The sequence below is a fragment of the Lutra lutra genome, chromosome 3 (genome assembly GCF_902655055.1).
Source record: "Lutra lutra chromosome 3, mLutLut1.2, whole genome shotgun sequence".
NCBI lineage: Eukaryota > Metazoa > Chordata > Mammalia > Carnivora > Mustelidae > Lutra > Lutra lutra.
In genome coordinates, this window is record NC_062280.1 from 159,039,659 (window position 1) to 159,047,583 (window position 7,925).

Consider the following 7,925-nt stretch of genomic DNA (forward strand, 5'->3'; position numbering starts at 1 on the left):
AAAGGTAAAAGAAAAATACTTGTCTTTTTGATTAAGGGTTTTCTGAACAGGATTTGTATTTAATCAGAATGACTAAAGACCCTTTTTTGATGATGAGCACAAAAGAAGCAAATGGAATCATTAGATCCCACTGTTTACTGTCATCTACTTTTATTGCAACTTCAACTAGGTATAGTGTGTTGATGTGAAATACTTTTGAAGCACATAATCTTAAAAAAAAATGGAACCTATACAAAACCCACATACTGCTAGATTGGGTTTGAAATGATTGGTGTGGTGGGATGTCTGGGAGGGTCAGTCGGTTAAGCATCTGCCTTCAGCTCAGTGCACGATATCAGGGTCCTGGGATGGAGTCCTGCACCCAGCTCCTCTCTCTGCCTACAGCTTACGCGTGCTCTCTCTCTCTCTCTGACAAATAAGTAAAGAAAAACCTATTAAACCTATTAAAAAAAAAAAAAAAGAAGAAGAAGAAGAAGTAGGGTGCCTGGATGGCTCAGTGGGTTAAAGCCTCTGCTTCAGCTCAGGTCATGGTCCCAGGGTCCTGGGATTGAGCCCCTCATCGGGCTCTCTGCTCTGTGGGGAGCCTGCTTCTTCCTCTCTCTCTCTGCCTGCCTCTCTGCCTACTTGTGATCTCTCTCTCTCTCTCAAATAAATAAATAAAATCTTTAAAAAATTAAAAAAAAGAAGTAGTGTGGAATATATTTTTTTTTAATCTTCTTTTCTGGTCAGCATAAATATCCTTTAATTTCTATCTCCAGTAGGATTTCATTTTGAGGCTTAACATGTATGAAGCCAGTCTAAAGTTTTGCAATTTAGTAATTCTGCATGCTAAGTCATTTAAGATGAAAATTAAAATATGAAGTTTATGGAAGAAAATTAATTTTCTTCTTCTATAACATCCGAATCTTTGCCCCCTTCATCATCTTCTGCTTGTTGATCCTTTCTTAGTGGAGGGGTGGATAACTGACCTGTTCCAGATACACACTTAGCTGACAGTGATCTTTGAAGGGGCCACTTCGAATTTGCTTTTACCATTTGCAAACCAGATGAAGAATTTGGTGGATACAGAGAATTTTGGAAAACCTCTAAATCCTCTTCATCAATCTTTTGTATGTTTTGATACGCAACAGTGTAGACCTTCAATGCTTTGTCAAAAAATAGCATTTCGGTAATGATAAATTCCAAAAATACAGTCTTTATATCCTTTATTTTCCGCTTTTCAAAATTGTCAGTATTTTCCTCCAGAAGAGGAGTTGTTCAGGGAGCATCCACTGCAACTTTCTGCAATTCGGTTTCCGCATGCGAAATAGTATGTCGAACATCAGGGTTTCGCTGACGTTTTCTTCCCGAGCTGTTTAGTTTTCTCGATTCCTTGCTGTTAATGTCGCTTTGAGGTCATCTCCTTTCGTTTTTACAACAGCTCCATAAGCTTTCAAAGGGTCAACCCCTTCCTCTTCAAATCTTTCAATCTCAGCTTGTCCATAATCTTGCAGTTTGGCAAACTCATCACACTTCTCGGGGCCCTGCTTTAAATTTGTGGATGCTGTAGAGGCACACACGCTGATTTCATTCACCAGGAGGTCTGCTTCGTCTCACAGCCCGGCAGTCTTCCGCACAGAAGCAGCCAAGATTTGGCAACGCTCTCCACCGTGCTTCACATTTGTGACAGGATCTTGCAGTTGTCTGTCTGGCTGGAGCAGACTGGTTTTCCGAGCTTCGCCTGGGCATCTTGCCTTGAGTTCCACCGGGACCCTAGGCTGGGACCTCCCACCCACCTGGGCATGCACTGGGAGGAAGAAGGTGGGGTGCCCGCGAACCACCACTTCCTGAGACTCCCTTTTTATATGCTTTATTTTCTAATTGTTTCTTATTTTGTTGTAGTAAAAAATGAAATACATCATACGAAATTTATCATCCTAACCACTTTTCAGTGTGGAGTATGATGGCATAGCTATATGCACTTGTTGTGCAACAGATCTCCACCTTTTTCACCTTGCAAAGCAAGCTCTAAACCCCTTGAACAGCTCCTCTTTCTTCCTCTCCCTCACCTCTGGAAACCACCATTCTACTCAGTTTTAAGCATTTGACTGCTTTTAGGTATCTCATGTAAGAGAAGTCATGCAGTATTTGTCTTTTTCGTGACTGGCTTATTTCACTTAGTATGATATCCTTCAAGTTTCATGTAGTAGCAGGGATTTCCTCAACAGCATTTAGAATGTCATAATTACTTTGATGTGTTTGTTCAGAAGTTATTTAAGCAATTCAGAATGAATTTTTTTTCACATTTTAAAGCAAAGAAACTTCTTTGTACATGACAGCTAAAGAGAACACACATTATATAAAGCTGATACAAATGATCATTTAAGAATAATTTTATGCACAATTTTATTTGGTAATTTTTTAAATGAGTATTTTTTTAAATTAGTTACTAAAATTAGTTTAATAATATGACACTGCATGCTAAGAATTCAATTTTTCATTTGAGTTCTGCCCGCTGTTGTGTGCACAGATAGAGCAGATGTTCTCAAACTTTTATTTGAGTGCAGGCCACATGTATTATAATGACATAGTTGATTGAATGGTAAAGAATAAAATCATTTCCTTCCTAAAAGTGAAATATTTATAGAAAATGGTTGCATTATATAAAAACAATGTCTGCTAAAGGTATATTATGATACATACAAATAATTGAATTCAAAAATATCCCCTGTGCTTAAAACAGTAATAAATATTTTTTTTAAAGATTTTACTTATTTATTTATTTGACAGAGAGATCACAAGTAGACGGAGAGGCAGGCAGAGAGAGAGAGAGAGAGAGAGAGAGGGAAGCAGGCTCCCTGCTGAGCAGGGAGCCCGATGCGGGACTCGACCCCAGGACCCTGAGACATGACCTGAGCCGAAGGCAGCGGCTTAACCCACTGAGCCACCCAGGCGCCCAAAACAGTAATAAATATTTAATAAAAACTATAGAGAGCTGGTGCTTAGTCATTTGTAGCGAACAAAAGAGACCAATCTCAAACTAAGTCTTGTTTCTAGACAGACTGGATAGCACTACTAGTCATTTTTTTAAAGAATAAGAAACTTACAGGAAGGTACTAGTTTTTAAAGAGAATAATAACTTCAGTTTGGAAAGTCTTGGGTTACAGAGCTCGCTGGGTGTTCCAAGTAGAAATGTTCAACTAAAGTTATATGTATGGAACCAGATTTTGGAGAATTCTGAACTTAGAGATATTGATTTGGGAGTTAATACAATATAAGGGAAAAAACTACATAATGAGAATAGAATAGAATCCAGTTGTCAATGGGACGAGCCTAGTTCTTAATCCCAGCTAATTTATAATCTAGTCAAGAATAATCAAGAATTAACTATGTATTTTAAAAGAACAAGTGAACCCAAATTTTGCTTGAGTTCTGTGAAGCCTCTGTGGAAACTTGCTTAAAACAGTTATCTTATAGGATAAACTGAAAGTGAAATTTAGTCAAACTTTTCACGATAGCTCAAGTTATTTTCCTAAATACAACTGTACTTAAAATAATTTGTGTTTCCCCACTATGTACAGAAGATTTAAAAGATGAGCATGAAATATTTTATGGAGATGTCACTCATATATTATGTATCTCCTTATATTATAAACATTTATTTTATTTTTATTTTTTTGCCTTCATAAATTGTGTGAGATATTTGAGCTCAAGGACAAAATTTTATTCCTAAGGGCTAAGTGTCATTGATTTTATTTATAGTGATACTTCTATTTGAAACCCTAAAAAAAATTGAAATTGTGACTGAAATCCAAGAAATGTGTACTGATTTAGAAATTGACCTAAAAATGAACCTCTACTAATATGTGTTTGCCAGGCCTATTGTTCCCTGCTCCCCCACAACCAACACACTACTAATGTTGCTGGTCTCCCAAATTATGAGCAATAATGATTTCTCCATCTGATAAGTTTTCCCTGTTGTGAAATTTCTTGCTGACCTGCAAGGACTACAGAGTTTACTCAGATAGAGCATATTTTAGTTGATTATTGTGTTTGTGTGTATGCAAGTGTGCTCCGAATTAAGATTCATCTAGGACCGGAAAAATGATCTCATTTAATGTAACCATCTCCTCACAGACTTGTGAATTTCAATTCCTTTGTCCTTTTTTTCCTAGTCTTTCTAGTTTGAAATAGTATTCTTTTTTTTTTCTTTTTTAAGATTTTTTTTATTTATTTGACAAAGAGATAGAGAGAGAGAGCCCAAGTAGGCAGAAGGGCAGGCAGATGGAGAGGGAGAAGCAGGCTCTACACTGAGCATGGATCCCAATGTGGGGCTTAATCCCAAGACCCTGGGATCATGACCTGAGCCAAAGGCAGTCACTTAACCGACTGAGCCACCCAGAACCCCCCGAGATAGTATTCTTAATAGAAAATATAAAAGCACATTTGAAGATGACTGTTTTTATTCTTTCTATAACATCTTTAGTTGGTTTGTCCCAACAATCAATGCTCTTACACTTCTATTTCTTCCTCTTCCTCTTCCCCTTCCTCCCCGCTCCATCCTTTTACCCTTCCCCCTCCTTCTCCTTTTCTTCCCCCTCTTCCACTTCCTCTTCCTGCTCCTCCCCATTCTTCTGCTTTTTCTTTTCTTTTTTTTTAAGATTTTATTTATTTATTTGACAGAGAGAGAGTGAAATCACAAGCAGGCAGAGAGGCAGGCAGAGAGAGAGGAGGAAGCAGGCTCCCTGCTGAGCAGAGTTTCCGATGAGGGGGGCTCGATCCCAGGACCCTGAGATCATGACCTGAGCTGAAGGCAGAGGCTTTAACCCACTGAGCCACCCAGCACCCCTCTTCTGCTTTTTCTTAATCTTCTCCATAACATGCTCACAAAAGAGACATTTTAAAGGATATTAGCATTTATTGCACTCCTCTGTCATTTTAAGTTCAGATTTTCTCGAATCTGTTCTTAAAGTCCAGCTTCCTAATTTGTCTTTGGTTATACATCACAAACTGCTACCTTGTACACATCTTCTTAAAATTGGGCTGGTCAGAAAATAATCTTTGTAGCTACATGAACGTCTTTAGGTTCTTCACTATCTTTTGTTTTTGCTTTACTCTTTTGTTTGCTTGTTTCTTTCTTTTTTTTTTTTCTTTTTCTTTTTAGTAATAAGATTGAATGAATCAGAAACAATAACAGTAAAGTCCCTGTAACTTGAGGCCTAATAGCAGCCTGATCTCCAGCCAATATTTGAATCTAAGCCTGGTATTTGTGCATATTTTATCTGAGTAAAAGTTTAAATGTGCACTTTTTTTTTTTTAATGTGCACTTTTTAAAGCACGTATCCTTACTTTCTCATTTTGGATGATATACAGCATACTGCTTGTTAGAAGAGGTTATTTATAAGATTTTTAGACACCTGCAATGCAGTCTGCTTGAGGATTATTACAATAGCCTGATTTAAATATCAATTTGTCAGTTTGAAGAATTAGATTTCTACAGTATATCAAAATTGACTTCTGGTTCTTAATAAGATGACAAACTAATGTGGGCTGCTGACTCCCTCTTTCCAGTGTAACCCTAGAGATGCTGTAGGTGGGGCACTGACAGAGTTGAGATACTCATAAAATTTTTGAAAAAATACTAGGGAAATGGAAGTGTCACAGAGGCAGAAAATGGCAAGCTATGGCAGTGGAGGGGCCATTGTTGTCTATGGGAACCTGTGAGGTGAGACATTCTGTTATGCAAACTTTGGACTCTAACCTATATTAATTTCCTTCTTTTCTACCCTTTCACTACTGAAAGGCAGAACAATGGAACTCCAGCTCTCAGAGGGATAGATTCAGTAAGCTGGACACTAATAATTATTTTATGAGGCGATTAAAACCAAAAGGACATTACTGAGCCTGCCCTTAACAGTCCTTCCAATGCCTATCACCATTGAATGGCACAACCAAAGGAAACATCTACATGGCTAGTACAGAGAGCTCCCTGCCAGGCAGAATTCACTAATGAAAAACAAATGGGTGTAAAACACTGGATGTGAGCTTATGAGAGAAGCAGATAGAACTGAGCTGTATCACTGGCTCATCCTCCCACCCAAGCAGGATTTTACCTGGGATAATAAATTAACATGAAAGGAAAAACAAAATTCAAGAAAAAAAGAAATCATCAGGGGAAAGTGGGATTTTAAGAACTGGTAAAAGAAAGATCTGCTCCATAAAATACAATGACTATGAATATATATTAAAAAGGGTAATATAATTAATTAAATGTAGTTGGAAGTTGTAGCACATGTTTCTTAAAAACTGATAGATTTGGCAGACAAAAGATAAGCAAAATTATTGAGGATTAGAGTAAATAATAATTAGCTAGAATTAATAGCTGTGTAGTTATGCCAACAATATGAATATATTTATTCTTATCATACACACTTGAAACTTGACAAAATTAAGCAAATATCAAGTCATAATGCTACTTGAAAGGAACCTTAAATAAAGTCCAAAAGAAACAATATCATATTTCATGACCAAATATAAAATACTAGATGTCAATGAGAAAGGATAAAGTTAAAAATTAACAATCATAAAACTATGTATCTATTAAAAATAAAATGCAATTAAATAATTCTTCAGTTAAAGAGAAAAATCAGAAAGAAATTATTTAAACCTAAAAACTGAAGTTCAAATCAAGCCTGTAAACCAATATCAAGTAATTAACCTTATTTGACCCCAGAGCAGAATTTAATATCATTGAGGATTTCCTTTCTCTTGCAATGCAACTCTTTCCTTAGCTTCTGTGACAATATTTCTATCTTTATGGCCTTTTCCTTAGATCCCTTGCAAACTAATCCTTCTTAGTTCTCCCATGAAATATTCCAATTCCTCAAGATCAGCCTAAGACTTAATTCTCTATTTTTTCTTTTCTATTGTCTATCTAAAAGATTGTCTATCTTTTCTATGTCTATCTATACTTAGACATACTCATGCATACACCTCCCTTTAATGATCAAATGCTTACAAAATACTTCCAAGTATATATCTCTATTCTACACCTTTCTTTTGAACACCAAACCCCTATGTCCCAATTGCCTATTGACATCTCTGATTGGTTACTAAAGGCAGATCTGACTTTAGACTCTGAAGGATTTCCCTGTGACCTTTATCTCTTAATCAGATTCTCCCCTAATGATGCTAATAACAATGTCCAATAGATCAATGTTATATTAATAAAATATTAATATATTGATATAAATGATACTAGCTTCATGTGCAGGATACTTTCTATATACTTGATGATATCCCTAACAATTTGTTTATATACTTTCATGTATTCTTTTTACCATTCCATCACCTGGATTATTAATGTAATCAGATCTTAAAGACTTAAATGCTTTAGAGAGAAATTTTGTAACTTGCTCAAGGTCACATAATTAGGAAGTTGCTGAGATGAGCTATGAACCCAAGTAATCTGACTCCAGAACTCTTGCCATAATCTCTCAGCACAAATAATTGTATCCTGCCAAGTCCAGCTGAGCAATTTCTGAGTCCTGCCTATTCTACAACATTCCCTAAATATCTGTAATAGTGAAAGTACTTAAATTGTTGTAACAAGTACCTGCCTAATGTGTAATAGCTCAAACCAACTAAAACAAGTATTTCATTCAAAAAAATATTCCAAGATGGACTTGGCTTTGGGCTTCACTATGAATTTATTGTATCTGTATTACACTGGTAAAAGGGTGGGAACATGGAGTCTAAATGTTGGATTTTTTTAATCAGCTACTCCCAGAAGTGGCTCAGATCCCTTCTGCTCAAAGCCAGTGAGTTAGAACCCATTCAATAGACAGCATGCAATAGGTACCTGGGGAAAGAGTTGTCCCCGTGGTATATCATCCTTGCTCTTGTATAAAGCTACCAGCACTTTTCACATAGCTTACTTATATCAT

The 7,925-nt window shown here is 36.5% G+C and overlaps 1 pseudogene; it reads right to left on the bottom strand.

Moving 5' to 3' along the window:
* Positions 1 to 876: 876 nt before the first annotated feature.
* Positions 877 to 1,731, bottom strand: LOC125094684 (CBY1-interacting BAR domain-containing protein 1-like; annotated as a pseudogene).
* Positions 1,732 to 7,925: the final 6,194 nt, after the last annotated feature.